The 20,062-nt window shown below is 39.2% G+C and overlaps 1 protein-coding gene across 1 annotated transcript in view; it reads left to right on the forward strand.

Moving 5' to 3' along the window:
- LOC150085758 (uncharacterized) overlaps positions 1-20,062 on the forward strand; it is a 321,980-nt gene that overhangs the window by 95,100 nt on the left and 206,818 nt on the right. The gene's annotated exons all lie outside the window — the stretch shown is intronic.

The raw sequence follows: 20,062 nt of genomic DNA on the forward strand, positions 1-20,062 counted from the left end.
TAGTGGATGAAGTGGTGGTTGCAACAACCTCCAGGTCAGAATGTGAAACACTATCAGTCAGTAGTGCTAGAGGTGTGTCAAGAGACTTGAACCTTCCTTGGTCTACTGTATGTAAAGTGCTTCGAATAATTTTACTCTGGTTCTCATACAAGATTCACACGGTGCAGGAACTAAAGTCTTGTGATCAGTAACAACGAATAGCCTTTGCTCTACGATTTCTGACTCGTATGGAACTTGATACATAGGCTCGAATGATCTTATGGTCTGATGAGGCACATTTCACTCTTCATGGGGTTGTAAATGCACAAAACTGCCGAATATGGGGAACTTCTCGTCCATTTGCTGTGCATGTATATCATGCACAGAAGACAACTATACGTATGAAAGACCATACGTTACAGTATGGTATGAATTCACAACAGAGTTTATAATTGGACCATTTTTCTTTGAAGAGTCTATGGCCCCTCATGGCCCCTCCTCCGTAAGGTAACTAGTGCACCGTACTGCGCTCTTCTATTCTCGCTTTGCAAGAAAGGCAATGTTTGGAGACCAAGCATTGCCTTTCTTGCAAACTGCTCCGTTCAACATTTGGAAATGATTGCATCATTTCTAGAGACTTTCTGCAGTTCTGGCCAGCCCGATCACTAGATACCAATCACTGTGATTTCTGGCTGTGGGGATACCTGAAAGACAGAGTTTACCGTGGGGGCAAACATAAGCTTGTCGATTTGAAAGCAAGCATTAAACAGCATGTAGCCAACATCCCCAATGAAATGCTATGCGAAACTGTCGCACGCAGTCCTCAGTTTTCAGAATATCATCTCAAGTGAATAAAAGCACATAGAACAATATCTGTAGATTTCTAAGTTCTGATATTAAAATCTAATCCTAAGTTAAGTATTACATCTCATGTTTACAGTGCCAATTTCTCACCTGTTGGTGGAAATTTGAACTAATTTTTTTTCTTCTACAAATCGCTTCTCCATACCCTAAATGACATACCCACTGATTTTCACAGCACTATCTCTAACTGTTTTGACACTAGGGTCTCCTGAATAGGGAAACTTATTTTATAACCACCCGGTATATTAATGTGATAGTAAAATTCTTTTCTGTTGAGGGCTGACCCTCTACGTGCAAGCACTTTGATACCAATTTATAGAATGCCAGAATTTTATCAATGCATGCCCCTTATGTTTTAGCACTTTTAACCAACTGTCTAAGCTTTATATATTGTCAGATTTTATGTCAGAAATATCCCAAATTTTTCAGTATTTTACCTCTATAAATATAATTAAATCAGTTTAACGCTTATAACTTATTCTTGCTTGTTTTTATTGAAATTTGTTCCTTTTTTTGGCTCACGCATGCACAGAGTCAGGTCTCCATATTTGCAGGGGTTACTTGTCAACACTTCCTGTGACCACATGGATTTCCGCAAAAATCTGTACGTTTGCCCAAATAGCCCCAGATGTTTTCTACATATGTCTAAACACTCATGCAACCATTTACAATTAACAGAAAAAATGTTTAAAATGTGTTTAAAAGGTTTTAATTGTGTTTTACAGTAATGAGTAACATTTTAGTTCTTTGTTTCAAAAATACTGTATCAAAATTTTATTACATGGTTAAGAACAAGGCATGCACCAGAGTATTCAGTGCATGCACAGGATTCATAACTCCTCAGGGTGCCTCCGTAGCCAGGTGGGTAGGAGCAGCAGTGCGTAGCACACGCTTCTTGATTAGACCAGGGTTCGAGCCCATGACCACCAAATACTGTATCAAAATTTTATTACATGGTTAAGAACAAGGCATGCACCAGAGTATTCAGTGCATGCACAGGATTCATAACTCCTCAGGGTGCCTCCGTAGCCAGGTTGGCCCGAGCAGCAGTGCGTAGCACACGCTTCTTGATTAGACCAAGGTTCGAGCCCATGACCACCAAATACGGAGGATGCGGAAAGGTCAGGTAATAACCACCGCATATCCCCGGAGCAATATGGCCTTAGTTGCTAATGCTCCTAAAAACCAAATAACAACAACATAACTCCACTCCTCAGTAGTCGGGGTCTCAGAGGCTGTAGAAGAAGCAGGGTTGGCTGACGTCGAGAATTCCGATTTGGGGGTGTGAGGAGTTTTAGGTGTTGATGTAGACATTTTCCTTTTCAGGAATATTGTGATGGTAAGCTGCTGCTTTTTTTTTTTTTTTTTTTGAACACATCGAATATGGCTGTGTATGGTGTTAAAATATCGTTGAGGCTTTCCTTGAACTTCATTGCGCGAATCATGTTGTGTTTGAAGAAGAAGCCCACTAGGCATTTGCCATCACGCATTGCCTGCGCTAGGTTTTCCAAGTCAAACTTTTGATATTGGCATGGTTCTTCCTCATCCTCAGAGTTGGAACAAACAAGATCCTCGAGTTCATCATCCATTAGTGTTGTTGCTTGTCCATCAATTAAATCTCTGATGTCCTCCTCCTTGAAACCTTGTCCTCTGAGAGCTCTTGGGTTCTTTGTGCAGAAAATTGGGCCAGACTTTGTCATATGGCCTGCTGCATTGCTGCAAACTAGCAGCGTAACCCAATTTTGTAATGCCATCTCATTGGCATTGAAAACCTGTTCAGGTTTATACCCCTTCTCCTCAATGAGCTTTTTTAGCCTCGTGATCATCTGAAGCAGACTCTCCTGTAATCTTTACATTACAGAGTGAATAATGCCTCTTGAATTTCTGGAACCAGCCTTTGCTGGCAATGAAAGTGGTTCCCATGGTGCTGCTGGTACAGAGGGTTTGCTGCTTAAATCTGTTGTAAAGAATGAGGGCCTTAGCAGAAATCATACCAATGTTCACAGGCAAGTTTTTCTTGTGCTCATCTTTGATCCAAATGAACAGTACATTCTCTATTTTTAACACCACTTTATCATATAAGCCATGTATTTAGCAGTAACAATTTCACCAGTTTGCACTGCCTCTCTGATCTCAGTTTCTTGTTTCCTTATGTATCGTATGGTACTTTCGTTAATACCAAACATGCAGCCTATGGCCATGTATGTGAGCTCTCCTTGACATTTATCTAGAATCCGCACTTTCTCATCAGTGCCATCCTACTTGGATGGCACTCATCACTCAGGGTGAATGCAGTGAGTAACAGCCAAATTTTTAGTATGATAAATTTCGTGACCGCCAATGCAAAAACACAAATCTGCGAATATGGAGACCCGACTGTACTTCATATGGTAAGCTAATTTATGTTAAGTGTAACTTTTAATGTATTCTACCCTTGGATTTGATGCATCATGACCCGTGCTGCCAATGAACCATAAACATAAAATAAGATTACACTAAAATGCTATGTATAATATGAGCAGAGTGCAAAGTTAGCATTAGGCTAGCTTTGCACTCTGCTGTTTATGCAAAAACAGTGAAAGTCCTATTACTTCCACTCCTTGCCAAATTAGTTCAATGATTCAATCTATGATGGCTTCAGATGTGGGTGGTAATTTTTTATGTATCTTTGCATTCAATTTCCACGCAGATAAAAAAGGTTAAGTTCAAATGTACAATTTGAAGGAAAAATTACCACAGTTTAAAAAGAAACAGGGATCAGCTTTGAAAATGTTCACAATTTCTTTAGGAAACAAGAAAGATGCCAGTTATGAAAGCAATGCTGAAAGTTCTATCACATGGAACCAAGGAACAGGCTGAATAATTCCACCAAGATAAAGGATGTGGTAGGAAGATACTAGGGAAGGTGAAATATAAATGATGGCATAATAATGCATAAAAGTAAAATGATAAATGTTGATTTCGGCCAATGCCCAAAGGGCTAGAATTTATTTGAAGAAATATGGTGAATCTGTCTAAAAATCACTTTTGTGTTAATATTCTTCTCTTCTCTTTGCTTTTGAGTTTTTCCCAAACAAAGTTTGTAATGTGGCATCATTACTATAACATCTCATAGTGTAAAATGAGTTGACTTGCTTTGCACTTTTGAATATATAACATTTCCCTAAAAGAAAAGACTATTGTTATTTATTCTCAATTTAGTGCTACTAACTGGACAGCACTGTTTTGGGATTTTTTTCCCCTTCAGTTATGCACCGTGAATGTGGAAGTGTATAACCTAGAAGTGAAATTTTTTTCATATAATGAGTAATTCCAAAAGGTGTGTGTGAATTTACTGTAATGCACATATGACATTTTTATATCTCTGCCTAGGAATTTACTAATACCTATTGGGTAGTGACTCAATTACAAAGGCATCATTTTAATAATGCAATAAACTCATGAAGAAAACAAATGAAGTTTGCAATATGGTATCATTACTATAACATATTGTGAAATCTTTCACACTGAGTTGTCTGGCCTTGCAGTTTCGAATGACACTTCCCCAGTAGAGAATATAATTGTTGCATATTCTCAATTTAGTGCCACCACCAAGAAAGCACTCTTTCGGGAATTTTTGTTTATCGTCTTCGGTGGATGGGCACTGTCTGTTATTGAAATGATGTTGTCTGGGTGGTGGCACTAAACTGAGAATGAATAACAATAGACTTCTCTGTTGGGAAAGTGGTACTTATTCGAAAGTACAAGGCTGGGCAACTTGTGAAGGATTTCACAATATGAGTTTTGGGTTTTTTGTTTTTTTTTTTATGAAAACCCCAAACGTGAGAGGTATTAGAACCTATTGTACTTAGTACCGTGCATGGGTTTGAGATTGAGAAGATGAAAGAAAATATTTATTGACATTAGACTTGAACTTCTGTAGATTATAATTTTCAGGAAATACGTATGAGGAAGAAGGAAAGTTGGTTCTATGACTTTGAAGTTGAGCAGTAAAAGGATGTTGACTGGTTGCGGCACATGTTCAGACTGCTTTGAAAGAGAGAGAGCAGGAATTATAGAAGCCAATCCAGACGAACAGTGCCCATGGAAGTATCTGTAGAAAAGGCATGCAGCAGAAACAGTACATCTATGAGACAGCAAGTGGAGAGCAGACAGAAGCCAGCTATAGTTGAACATTAAATTCAAGGAAAATTAACTCACTTTTAGGAAGGTTGGACTGGAGAAAGTCAAGTTGCAAAGAGAGGAAGTCAAAGAGTTCCAAGTGATTAGTGGAGTTTGGAGAATGATAGAAACAACAGATGAATTTGACAGAATGTGGTAGAGAGATTTTTCAACTGTCTCTGACAGGGAATATCAAAATGGACATATGCACAACTACCACATTTGAAGCGAAAGGAATCATACAGTAAAATGCAACAACAACCTCTTTATATCTGCCGGTAAAATTCCTTTATATCATTGAAAACACACCATGAGCTGTCCTGGTCACCTGTCTGCACTGTTCAGAGAACTTCTGATCTGACTGCACAATTACCCCTAGGTTGTTTTCATTCTCCACTACCCTGAGTGCAGTATTTTAATATTGTCTACACAGTTGGTATGTTAATCTGGGATTATTGCCACATATGAAGTACCTTATATTTGTTAAAATTAAACTTCAGTTGCCCACATCTCAGTTCATATACCTAATTTGTCTTTTGTCAGTATTAGTAGTGGCATATGATGCAATGAAGCAAGCTTATAAAGCATCAACCCAAAAAAAAAAAAAAAAAAATCCTGCACCACTTAACCTTCCTCTCCATTAATTTGTCTAGTTCTTTCTTGAATTTATTAAAACTATTCACTTTCACAACAACAGATGGAAGTTTGTTCCAACAGTCAACCACCAGCTTGGTGTAGGTGACTTCCATATTTTTATCCTTCAACCAGCCTTCCTCAGTTTGAATTTATGCCCCCTCATTTGTGTAGTCTCAGCAAAAGGAAGAATGCCATCAACGTTTAGCTTACTCAATCCATTCAAAGCCTTAAACACCTCAGTCAGATCTCCTTGCAGGTGCCTAGTCTCCAGAGGTGAAATTTGCAGAAAGGGTGGTCTTATTAAGCCTTTCTTGGTAAGTCCACCCTATTGCTCCCTTTGCCAATTCATTGCCCTTCTCTGCACACATTCCAGCAGATCTACAACCTTCTTAGATTGAGGCTGCAGACCTGTGTGCAGTACTCAAGATGCTTAACAATTACTTTGCACAATTGGATAATCACCTATATATCCCTGCTAGCAAAGTTCCTATATATATATATCATTGATAAAATCCCATGACCGTTCTGGCAGCCTATCTGCTCAGAGAACAGTTACCTTAAGTTTCTTTCATTTCCCACAACCCTGAGTATAATGCTAGTTGATATATTAATCTGGGATTAGTGCTTCACATATGCAATACATTGCATTTGTCAATGCCAATTTTTCTTGGTCTCATGACATTAGCTTACTTGATTACTATCATTAACCAGCCTATCAATTTTTGTATCATTCTGCAAATTTAGACATTAAGCCTCTTATACTGCCATCAATATCATTAATAGTTATATAAGAAAGCAGCAGTGGTCCCATCACTGAACCATGGGCGATCCATTAATGGAGTCCCCAAGGGAGGGAATCATTGAAGAGCAGTGTCCACTAATAATCACACTCTCTCTCTCTCTCTCTCTCTCTCTCTCTCTTCTCCCACTCAACCATCGCATTATCCATAGCAGTAACTTGCCCTTAATGCCACATTGCTCTTAATCTATACAGCAATATTTTATGTGCAACAATATCAAAAGCTTTCCTGAAATTCAAGTATATGATATCAAAATTATTTTTTGCATCTAGTTCCTTTCTTACTGCATCCTAGTATCCAATCAATTGGTTAGCAAGACCACTACTTAACAGATATATGTTGAGACTGCAATTTAATTGCATTCCTATCTATATGGTCCTGCATTACTTCTTTAATCAGAGACTGCATAACATTGGAACCGATTCAAGCTATTAGGACTGTAATTACTCATTAGCATTAGCATTAGTAGAGGCATTTGATGCAAGAAAGCAAGCTTATGCAGCATCAGCCAAAAAAAAAAAAAAACCCCACTTCCACTTCACCCCTCTGTTCGTTCAAAATACCTGTCCAGCTGAGCCTTAAACTTATTTAGGCTATCAACCTCCACCACAAGGGATGGAAGTCTGTTCCACCAACCAACCACCCGCTGGCTAAAGGCAAATTTCCGCACGTCTATCCTACATCTGTCTTTCCTCAATTTGAATTTATGCCCTCTCAGGTGATTTTTCTGAGCTAGAGGAAGAATCCCATCAGCATTGAGCATGCTTAAACCATTCAAGGCTTTATACACCTCTATAAGATCACCTCGCTGGTGCCTAGTCCCCAGACACTGTAATTTGCAAAACTTAAGCCTTTCTTCGTAAGAGCACCAATTTGTTCCATTCACTAATCTTGTTGCCCTTCTCTGTACTCGTTCCAGCAGCTCTACATCCTTCTGAAATGAGGCCTCCAGACCTGTATACAGTACTCTAGGTGTGGCCTCACCATTGCCTTATACAATGGAATAATCACCTCCTTATCCCTGCTGGAAAAATTCCTGTATATCATTGACAATACTCCATGAGCTGCTCTTGCAGCCTGTCTGCACTGCTCAGAGAACTTCATATCTGCCTGCACAACCACCCTCAAGTCCCTTTCATTCTCTACCACTGTCAGTGTAGTACCACAGAGTTGATACGTTGCTCTGGGGTTGCTGTTTCCCATGTGTAGTACTTTACATTTGTCAATGTAAACTTCATTTGCCACCTCTCAGCCCATCTGCTCAACCTTTCCAGATCCTGTTGCAGCAGTATAGTGTCAGTAGTGTCCTTGACAACCCTGCCAACCTTAGTATCGTCTGCAAACTTGGACATTAAGCTTGATATACCATCATCAATATCATTTATTGATGATGGTATATCAAGATAAATACAGAAAACAATAATGGACCCAACACTGAGCCCTGAGGGACTCTACTAATAACATTAGTCCACGATGAGCAGTGTCCATTGATTACCACTCTCTGTCTTCTCCCCCTCAACCACCCCTTTATCCATAGCAGCAATTTGCCTCCAATGTCACACTGCTCCAATTTGTGTAGCAGTCTTCCATGTGCAACAGTATCAAAAGCCTTTCTAAGATCCAAGTATATAATATCAAAGTTATTCCCTGCATCCAGTTCTTTTGTGACTGCATCATAGTATCCAATCAAGTTGGTCAGGCAAGACTTCCCCTTAACAAAACCATGCTGTGTCTGAGCTATAACTGTAGTCTTGTCTAAATGATCCTGCAGTGCTTCTTTAACCAGTGCCTCCATTAATTTTCCTGGCACAGAAGTTAAGCTCACAGGTCTATAATTACTTGTGTCAGCCTTTGGGGTCACATTTGCACATTTCCAGTCTATGGGTACCTCCCCTGAGTCCAAGGAAGCTCTCATAATTATGGCTAAGGGTTTTCTTACTTACTTTGCTGCCTCCTTTAATATAACTGGATAGATCCCATCCACCCCGGGTGCCTTTCTTGTGTTTATCTTCAACAGTTTCTCCTCCACTTTACTCCCAGTTCTTTCAAGATTCTGTAGCTTACTGCTAGAGTTGAATACACCTCTGGCATTCCCCTTGCTGAATAACTCCTCATGTGTGAATGTCGATGCAAAATATTCATTTAGTTTGTTAGCTACCTGAGCAGGATCATCAACAGTTGACCCATCAGTATCAAGTGGACCAATCTGATTCATCCCCTTCCTTCTAGAGTTTACATAAGTAAAGAACTCTTTGCTGTTTTTCTTTGCATCCCTTGCCAAGGATTTCTCATAATCTGCCTTCGCCTGCCTAACCTCCTTTGTAACTTGGTTGCATATCAACTTGTATCTATCATAGGCTTCTGTGTCATGTGTTAATTTGTAAGTATCCCATGCATTTTTCTTCTCTGCCATATGCCTCATTAGTTCATCTGACATCCATTTTGGCCTAAACCGTGAACAATATTTCTTAGTTGGTATGTAAAGCCTAGTAGCTTCCAAGATAAGTTCTTTGAATGCTTCCCATTTTGAATTTGCTGTTGGTAACATCATCAGTTGGTCCCACTGTATAGAATTTAAATACTGTCTCAGTCCATTGTAGTCGCCTTTACGGAAGCAATAACCCTTCCCTTTACCCCTAATGGTAGTTACCTCTTTGAGTAAATCCCACTTCAGCACACTGTGATCACTGCCACCTAGTGGTTCATTTATCTGCAGATTCTTAATGCATGAAGAATCACTGCTGATAATCAAATCAAGAGTATTACTCCCTCTAGTTGCCTCCCGAACATGCTGATGCTGAAAACAATCATCCAATAAATAAATCATCCAATGCTAGTGTGTGAGTGACCAGTCCCCAAATTCCAGTCAATATCTGGGAAATTAAAATCGCCCATTATAAGACTCTCTGATTTACTGGCCCACTCTGTTTCCCTACAGTTTCTTATTATACTCATCAGAGTCATTAGGCCTATAGCACACTCCTACTCTCAATTTTGATCTCCCAATGCTTATGTCACACCAAACTGACTCAACACTGCACTGTCCAGCGATGTCGACTGGCTTCACTTCCTTGATTTTATGTGTTTCTTAACTAATAGCATAACCCCTCCCCCCTTCCTATCCTGTCTATCCTTTCTGTAGACGTTGTACTCCCCAAATTGCAGTTCTGCATCCCTTATATCTGTGTGACACCACGTCTCTGATATCCCAACAATATCTGCCTTTGATGTTTTGAGCAATACCTCAAATTCATCGAATTTATTTACTAAACTCCTAGCATTGGTGTACACGCAAGTATACCTGCACCTGTTTCTATTCTTAGCTACCCTAACACAACCCATGTGTTTACTTGTACCGCAATGGCTCCCAGCAGTCTCTGAAATACCATGCATCTTGTTTTTCAGGCTTCTGCTCATTCTAATAGAAGCAATGCAAGAATCTCTTTCACCTCTGCCAGTGGCTACTGTCAATCTATTGGTCTTTGTCTCCCCCCAAGCTAGCAGTTTTCCAACCCACCTAACACTGCCTCGATAGCATCAGCAAATATTCTTGCACCCTTTCTATTTAAGTGTATCCCATCCCTGTAGAAGCAATCTCTCCTGTTAACAAGTACAGTCCAGGCTGAAAAAAATTCTACCCCTTGAGCCTTGCACAATCTTTCCAGGGCCGAATTGATCAACAAGGCTCTCATCATATACTCCCTCCTATCGTGTCTGTTCAGAATTGCAGACACTTTCAAATTCAACCCTAATTCTCGGCTTTTGTTCAACAGTGACCTGTACTTGTTAAGTAATTCTGCCGGTCTCCTACTCTTAATATTATTAGTGCCAACGTGTACAACTATATCACCTTTTGTGCCCTTAAAAGATGATATTCGCTCTACAACGTCATCAACCTTTGCCCCTGGCAGACATACCCTGGTCCTGTTCCAGCTATCTTTTTTACAAAGCATGTTCCCCGTTTCCCTGACAATAGAGTCACCAACAACTACTAGTTCCTTCGGGACCAGCGCATTCTGCCTTGGGGGTTGCCTCTGTGTCACGCGATGCCCAAGTGCAAGCTCTAGCGTTGATGTGGGCAGCTGAGAGCTTGATGGGCCCCTCAATTTAGTTTCTTCGAGGGCATCCACCCTGTCCTTCAAGCTCTCATATAGGCCCACAAGAACGCCGAGTTGGTGCCTGATATCGATACACTCCTTGCATCGCGCACACACAAAGACATCCCCCTTGGCAGTATCATGTCCCGTACCCTCTGCAAACATCAAGCAAACAGTGCATTTTATAAGGCTGTGAGTCAGAGAACAACTGCCCCCCTCAGTTCTGCTCTGAGCCACAGCACTTCCATTAGCTTGAGCCTTTTGCTTTGCTGCTCTGGTCTGAGTCATGATTCTATTAATTTATTAATTAATTATAATTAATTATGTTATGTTATTAATTATGTTAAATATAATTAATTATATTACGTTTGTAATCTAAGTCGTTATGTATTTATTTAAACGTACAATTTAACTGCTAATGTTAAATTTAACTGCTAAAGGATAAAACAATGCATTTAATAACTTGTGACGAGGTAATTTTTTTACTTTCGAATTTGATTCCTTCAAATTCTTTCCACTTCACCATGCTCTCAATTTTAGCTTCAGAATTTTTCAAATTAGCAATAGCACTGATAGTTTGAATAATTAATTCATGTGCTTTTACCATTGTGATTCTGTAAAGCTTCTGAAAGGTACGAGAGCCCCTGCAGGATGTCGATCATTAGTGCTGAATTGTTAAGAAATTCCAAATTTAAAAGTCGATTTAATAATCTGGAATATTTAACTTCTGATTCAAAATGTTTGCACAAAGTGGGATGATTCCTCCAACCCACAATTGCCATCCTCAAGCTAAAAGCTACTCATCGTGGCCCGAACACACAACCGATCTTTAGTTTCCACCTCAAGTTCTTTAGCAATCATCCTTAACACATTCGCTGCCGATCACGCACCAGCGCGTGATGGCGCAGCAGTGTAGAAGAGCCGATCACGCTCTGGCGTGGGATGTGGCATCATTACCCAGTAGCCAATTACGCGCAGGATTCATTAGACTTTTGTATGAAGTTGTCAACTTCAGTTGGCATTGTGTTTCTGCTGTGTATATTTGTTTCGGTGTCAAGTTAAGGGTGTAAACTATATGTAGTTGTATGTGGTGTTGAATATTTTGTTACGTGACGTGCGGAAAAGCCTTGTAATGTGAGTTGTGCAGATGACAGTTTAGCAGGCCAGTCGTGCCCAAAAAGAAGAAAAGTGCAATATAAAAAATCCCTTACAGATGAAGAAATTGCAAAGATGTTGGAGGATTTATCTGATGTATATCCCAGTGACGTCAGTTACGACGATGACGAAGATTTTATCCCTCCAAAGGTTCATTCGGAAAGTGTAGATGAAGAAGATATTGTGGAAGAGGCTACACTTTCACTGCAGGATCCCGGTAAGTTGGAAAACGTCATGTGGGAAAATGACGCAACATCGATGAAACAGTTTCGTTTCACAAAATCCGAGTCTTTGCTACAACCCGTGCCAGGTGATAATCCAATAGATTACTTTCGTCATTTATTTACCGACAATATCTTGGATGAAATAATTACACAAACAAATGTTTATGCTCATAAATACTTCTTCCCCGAGAAAATAAAGAACATTCTCAAATAAATGCATGGAAGGACACCACTAGAGATGAAATGCTGATTAATTTTAGGATTAATTTTACATGTGGGAACCATTCGACTGAACCGCATACAAGATTATTGGAAAACAGATAAGCTGTTCGGATTACATGTGTTCGCAGATAACATGAGCAGGAATCGTTTCTTATTATTACTGCGGGCCTTGCATTTTGCAAAAAAATCCAGAAAAGAAAGAGGTATGTCCACGGGATCGCCTATATAAAATTCGAAAAATGGTGAATCTGTTCAATGCACGAATGTCGGAAATATATTATCCAGGACGTGAGATTAGCTTAGATGAGTCTATGATATTGTGGCGTGGAAGGCTTGTTTTTCGACAGTATATTCAAAACAAACGCCATAAGTACGGCATGAAGTTATATATGATCACAACGCCTACTGGCATGCTTATCAAATTTCAAGGGTATACCGGTATGTTGGATGATTCTGGTGGAAAAGGACATGCACAAAAAGTCGTAGGCACCTCCATAGCCAGGTGGGAAGGAGCAGCAGTGCGTAGCACATGCTTCTTGATTAGACCGGGGTTCGAGCCCGTCACCACCAAATACGGAAGATGCGGAAAGGTCAGGGAATGACCACAGCATTTCCCGGAGCAATATGGCCTTAGTTGCTAATGCTCCTAAAAAAACAAACAAACAAACAAAAAGTCGTCATGAACTTACTTGATGGGATGTTAGATGTCGGGCATAGCATATTTATGGACAATTATTACAATAGCTATGAACTCGCTAAGTGTCTCGCTGACAGACAAACCCATTGTACTGGGACAATCAGAAGTAATAGGAAAACATTTCTGAAAGAGGTTCGAGAAAAAAAGCTGAAGAAAGGGGAAACTTTATCAAGGTGTGCCCATGGTGTAATGATTGCTAAGTGGAAGGACAGAAGAGATGTCAGTTACATATCTACAGAATACCAAAATGATATGGTGGAAATGCAGAACAAACGAGGCGAACTGAAGTCAAAACCATTGCCTATAATTGAGTATAATAGGTTTATGTCAGGCATTGACAAGGAAGGTCAAATGCTTGCCTATTATCCTTGCGAAAGGAAAACCATTAGGTGGCCTACAAAAATATTTATGCATATTTTGCAACTAATAATGATCAATGCACACCATATCTATAATGAATATTCACATAACAAGGTGCAACTTTATGACTTCCGTTTATCAGTGATCAGATCTTTATTGAAACAGCCATCTGATCTCCCTCATACTGTGCATGATGTACCTGAACTGGAACATGTGCTCAAACCATGGGAAGAAAGAAAAGGTGGAAAGATATTGAGGAAGCAATGCAAACGTTGCTATTCTGAAGGGAAACGTAAGGATACAATCTATATATGCAGTGTTTGTGAAGGATCACCCGGCTATTGCTTAGATTGTGCGAAAATTATTCATAAGTAACATTCTTACACATAGTATTTATAATCTGTAGTGGTTCAGTATGAAATAAAACGTATTTCTTAATGTTACCATGTTTTTTGTTTTATTATTTAGAAACTACATTATTATGTTTTTGTGTCACGCGCCAGCGCGTGATTCGGCATTTAAAGCCAAATTTGACCTACAGTGCCTATCACGCGCTGGCGCGTGAACCTCCAAATCTTTTGGAAACTGTTTATACGACACTTAAATATTGATATCGTATACCGAACAATCCCTTATTACCAATTTTCAAGCTTTTTCGTTATGGAAACACAGTCGGCTTCTGGCGATAGTCTCCGCCTTCTGTGCTGGTCTATTGACGATAGCATGCTGCCTCATGACCGGCAGCGAACGTGTTAATTTGCACTAGTTTTTTGGAGATTAGTGATATAGTTTTTTTTTTAATATTGCCTATATGCCATTATATTTTAGAACATTTTCTACACAGTAAAAGGCTCGACAAAGTTTCAAAATCTGTCAACATTTCATCTCCGTAAAGTTTATATATCTTAGTTGCCTCAATCCCCCCCTACTTTCCTACTATCACTAGTTCTTTGAATACTGTGCAAAATGTCGGAATCACACGCATATTCAGTTACTGTGACCATGTAAACATAGACAGGAGACATTTACTGGAAGGCGTGCATCACACACTTCTCAGAAAAACATATGTCGTTTGTTCAAGTAAAGGAGAACCACAACATAGGTTGACCAGGGGCTATTATCCGTGTCGGAATCTTCTTAATCCTCTGAGCATATTGACTACCGCGACTTCTCAGTATGTGACTGCATAGGTTTTACGGACACCACTAACATTGTGAAACGGTAATCCCTTTCACCCTTAATTTGCACTTTCTAATTATCTAAAGGCCAGAGGTGAGAACAATGCATACAAAGTTCTCTCTCCTAATCCGTTCGTTACATGGAAATTTTCTTCGTTCAACGGAAACTATTTTAAATTACCAAGGGGGAATTTAAAAAAATTTGCTATAAAGAAGTTTGTTAAACAGAGGTCTGACTAATTAAATCAAAAACGAAGCAATTTTAAAATGCTGGGAATGGGCCCACCGTAGTTTCGGCTCTGGATATTCAATAATTGCATTCAGGATTTCATTTGTAAAATAAATGATTGTTTCAACAATGGGCTCGCAAATTTAAAAAAAAAAAAAAAAAATGGGCTCTCGCGAGTCCACTATAGCTCACCACTGATTATGGATGATTTCAATTTGCCTCTAATTAATTGGAGTAAATGGGAAGGAAACTCGACATGGGGAACAAAATTTTTAAATCAACTAGATGACTGTTATTTGTATCAACATATCTGGGAAAGTACTAGAGAAAAGAATATCCTAGACCTCATCATCACCCATGAATCAGATGACATAACAGGGCTGACAGTAGAGGAACCAGTAGCAGGCAGTGATCACGGAGTTCTACGGTGAATGATGATGAGAGAGGTAGCAGTAGTAAAAGGCAAAGGAATGGGTTTTAATTTCAGAAAAGGAAATTACAGTGCCTTAAGGTACTACATGGCCTCTATTAACTGGGTAGATATCGCACAGAGAATGAATACATTTGAACTGTGGTATGCTTTTAAAACAATCACAGATGCCTTGAATGTGTATTTACCATTAAAAAAATACTTCACAAGGAGGGTTCCAAGTTGGATGAATAGTGAAGTTGCCACATTACTTGAGCAGAAAAACGTGGCATGGAAAGGTTACAGAGCAATAAAAAGTACTGAAGCCTATAACAGCTACAAGATGATCTGTAATAGAGCTACAGAAAAGGTTTGGCAGGCAAAGGCAGTTTATGAGAAATCACTAGCAAACAGAGCAAAGAGAGGGGATAAGGAATTCTTCACATATATAAATGCCAAGCAGAGCAGGACAAACCAGATCGGACCTTTACGTAAGGGAAAGGGGATAGTATTAAATACACCAGCTGCCATTGCAGATGAACTCAACAGTTATTTTGCATCAATATTTATAAATGAAAAACCTTTTGTGGCAATGGGAAATTGTGGGAGCGAAGTTGAAAAATATGTAATTAATGATATTGAAATTTCGCAAGATTATTTAATGAAAAAACTTTTGAGCCTACAGGCCAGTAAGGCTCCTGGCGTTGATGGAATATACCCTATAATCTTAAGGGATGCGGCAAGTGAGTGCATTGAACCATTGAGGCTAATTATGCGAGCATCACTAGACTCTGGGGAGATTCCGTTGGATTGGAAAAGTGCCAATGTATCTCCCATACATAAGGGTGGCTCTAAGAGTGAAGTGGGAAATTATCAACCTGTCAGTCTGACTTCAGTGGTAGGGAAAATCATCCAGGCAATGAACAAGGGTGGAATTCAGGATCATTTGGATCGAATTTAAATTCTCAAGGATACTCAGCATGGTTTTGTAAAGGGAAAATCATGTTTAACAAATCTGGTTCGTCATTTTGAAAGGGTCACTGACGAGCTGGATTTAGGGAATAATTTCGACATTGTTTATTTAGATTTCAGCAAAGCTTTTCACTTAGTCCCACATGAGTGGTTGCTTTATAAGCTGGAACAGGTTGGAATCACTGGGAAAATCCTTAGATGGATAGCAGGATGGCTTCAGTGCAGGAAGCAGAGGGTTGTGATAAATGGCTATTCCTCAGATTGGGTTAATGTAAGAAGTGGGGTTTTCCAAGGATCAGTATTAGGACCACTGTTGTTTTTAATTTTCATAAACAACATTGATGAAGGAATAGAAGGCGTGATGTCTAAATTTGCAGATGATGTTAAAATTGATAGAGTAGTTAATGATCACTGTCAAGCCGAGCTTCTTCAAAGAGACCTAGATAGACTTCAGGAATGGTCAGAAATATGGCAGCTATGCTTTAATCCAACAATGGCAGCTATGCTTTAATCCAATTACACTTGGGAAATAGTAATCCCAAAATAACTTATTCACTTGGTGGAGTTCAACTAAACCCAGTACTGGAGGAAAGGGACTTGGGTCTTACGATACGGTCAGACATGAAATTCTCTGAGCATTGGAAACAGGTTGCAAGGAAGGCCCATGGTGTCCTATCGATGATCTATCGAACTTTTGCAAGTAGAGATAGGGACGTGATAATCCCATTATATAAGGCTTTTGTTAGACCACACTTGGAATAATGTGTTCAAGTATGGAGACCGCACCTAAAGAAAGACATCGAGCTTCTTGAAGGGGTGCAAAGACGGGTAACTCGCCTGGTGAGATCGGCAAAAGGGCGTCCTTATGAAGAAAGACTTCAAATATGTGGGTTGCAGAGTTTGGAAACTAGACACCTTAGAGGAGATTTGATTGAGGTGTTTAAGGCTCTGAGAGACATCAGTAAAATGAATGAGGACAAAATTTTCAAGATTATAAATGATGCTAGAACTAGGGGACATAAATTCAAGTTACGGGGGGGGGGGGGGAATGTTTAGATTGGACTGCAGGAAGTCGTATTTTAGCCAGCGAGTTATAAATTATTGGAATAAGTTGCCTATATGGGTGGTAGAGGCTGACAGTTTGGTGAAATTCAAAGGTCATGTGGATAGTACCTTCGGGTCAGGGAAGCGCATAGAATGATAGGTTTAATTTCCTTTTCTTTTATTAATTATTATTATTTATATATTTATTTATTTTTTTTTATCATTGTTCTATTCGGGGGTTTTTTTTTTTTTTTTGGCAGGTGTAGCATAAGCCATAGGCTTTCTTGCACCATGTAGTCATTACTAATAGTAATACAGCTGTGATGAGCTATATGACAGCTGAGATAAGCAATATGGACAAAAACATCTCCCTTTAGCACTCCAACAGTTATTTTTATAGTGTAGACTGATTTGTTTTTCCTGAGGAGGTTACAGTTCTGCATGTAAGGATCTTATGAAGGCCAGGATATTTTCCTGAAGGTGGAAAAATAGTTCAATCAGTGCAAGAAGTGTTTCGACATTGTTGTCCAAGGCTGCCTCCAGGTCAGTGTATAGAATGGGAATGTCTAAGTCTGCTTTATTATCAAAAGCTTTGAGTGTGAGGTTATTAGCATTAGCATTAGTACAGGCATTTGATGCAAGAAAGCAAGCTTATGCAGCATCAGCCAAAAAAAAAAAAAACCACTTCCACTTCGCCCCTCTGTTTGTTCGAAATACCTGTCCAGCTGAGCCTTAAACTTATTTAGGCTATCAACTTCCACGACAAGGGATGGAAGTCTGTTCCATCAACCAACCACCCGCTGGCTAAAGGCAAATTTCTGCACGTCTATCCTACATCTGTCTTTCCTCAATTTGAATTTATGCCCTCTCAGGTGATTATTCTGAGCGAGAGGAAGAATCCCATCAGCATTGAGCATGCTCAAACCATTCAAGGCTTTATACACCTCTGTCAGATCACTTCGCTGGTGCCTAGTCTGAAGACACTGTAATTTGCAAAAATTTAAGCCTTTCTTCGTAAGAGCACCCCTTTGTTCCATTCACTAATCTTGTTGCCCTTCTCTGTACTCATTCCAGCAGCTCTACATCCTTGAAATGAGGCCTCCAGACCTGTATACAGTACTCTAGGTGTGGCATGACCATTGCCTTATACAAGGGAATAATCACCTCCTTATCCCTGCTAGAAAAATTTCTATATATCATTGACAATACACCATGAGCTACTCTTGCAGCCCGTCTGCACTGCTCAGAGAACTTCATATCTGCCTGCACGACCACCCCCAGGTCCCTTTCATTCTCTACCACTGTCAGTGTAGTACCACAGAGTTGATACGTTGCTCTGGGGTTGCTGTTTCCCATGTCTAGTACTTGTTAGACATCACCAGGAGATTTGTAACAGAGCAGTTAGCTAGTATGTAATGATATAGGCTGTAATGGATGTAAATGCTTTGTTAACACATGTAGACTTGCTTTTTCCAGTTTTTTTGAGTAGGGTCAAAGCTGATGTAGGCTTGAAGTGCTTGGGTGCTGTGGGCATGACATCTGTGATGGTCTGATAGAGTATTTATTCCACGTTTGAGGAGATGCATGGTCTGAGAGGATTGCATTGAATATACTTAACAGTGGATCAACAATGAATGGACTAGGACATTTCATGATAAGTTGTAGTATTGCATCGTTTCCTGTAATTGCCATAGTGTGAATGAAATTTATGACAAAGATTATCTGCTACCTGTTAAGTTGGACTGTGTTGAGCTGTTTTGGTTCTGTGGTAAGGAAAAAGTGGTAGTTAAATCGAATTCTGCAGAGCGAGAGAGAGCTATGAAATCCATCCGTCTTCAAGATCTAAATTTGCAGGAAGATTCTCAGAGAAGTGCAAATGTGGTTTTTTTCCCTAACTTTAGAGTTGTATCCATATGCTTCCTTTATAGTTGCCAGTTTGCAGCTGTCGAAGACAGCCTGTACTATAGAGCAAGAGTCCCCAACCTTTTGCTTTCAATGGGTTCATTTGCAATCTGAAAGTTCACGAGGACCACAACAAAAACCACTTCTAGCATTTCTTCACAGATCTTACAAAAAACAATTCTGTGTACAGGTTGACCATCACTAATCCGGCAGCGTTGGGACCTGTGGGGTGCTGGATCACTGGTGGTTATTTTAGCACATACAGTTTACCCAACAGCTAACCACCTCATCCTGCCTTTAGCATATTAATTGCCGAGCTAGTTTAAGAAAAAAATTCCCCAGGGGCCAAAAAATATTTAGCAAATAATTTGATTAGTAATTCTAAAATAAATATTGTAATTTTTTTTATATTTTAAGCTTTTTTTTTCACTTAAAAAAAAAAAAAAAAAAAAAAGAGCATTTATTTTTATTTTTTTTTTTATGTTTTGACCCAGTAGGTTACTTTATTTCTTGAGAAGCTGTGTCTGCCATATACATGTGATGCTATTATGGCATACGTATGAAGGCCGTTTGTGATTAGTTTATTGCACGTGCAGCGAGCACAGCAATAAAACTAATTGCGATAAAATAAACTCTCAAATGTCACAATAAGTGTCAATATTGTTAGAGATTTTGTGAAAACAAGTTTGTTAGCACGCTGTATTATCTATCATATTGTGTTGTGTTTTTCCACAAGTTTGTACAAGTGTGTTGTAAAAAACAAAAAAAATCTAAAAAAGGAATGGCTAAAAGAAAATTACTAAAATAAGAGGAACTGAGAGAAATTGCTGGAATTTACAGTTAAGCAGAGTTAAACTTCTCACAGATACACCGTTGTCGAGTTTTTTCAGAAGTTCAACTTTATCTGTTATGGACAATGTACGGTGTTTGTGCTTTACACCATGAGAGGCACTTCCTTTATGCATTGGAACCATGGCTGGGGCTAAATGTGAGCAGGTTATAACCTATTTTTATTATTAAAAACAAGAAAAACAAGGCTTGCCGGTGTTACTATTATTACTTGCTTTTACTATTATAACCTATTTTTATTATTAAAAACAAGAAAAACAAGGCTTGCCGGTGTTTACGAACAG

This window comes from Mastigoproctus giganteus, chromosome 5 (genome assembly GCF_048544385.1).
Source record: "Mastigoproctus giganteus isolate SK-2022 chromosome 5, ASM4854438v1, whole genome shotgun sequence".
Lineage (NCBI taxonomy): Eukaryota > Metazoa > Arthropoda > Arachnida > Uropygi > Thelyphonidae > Mastigoproctus > Mastigoproctus giganteus.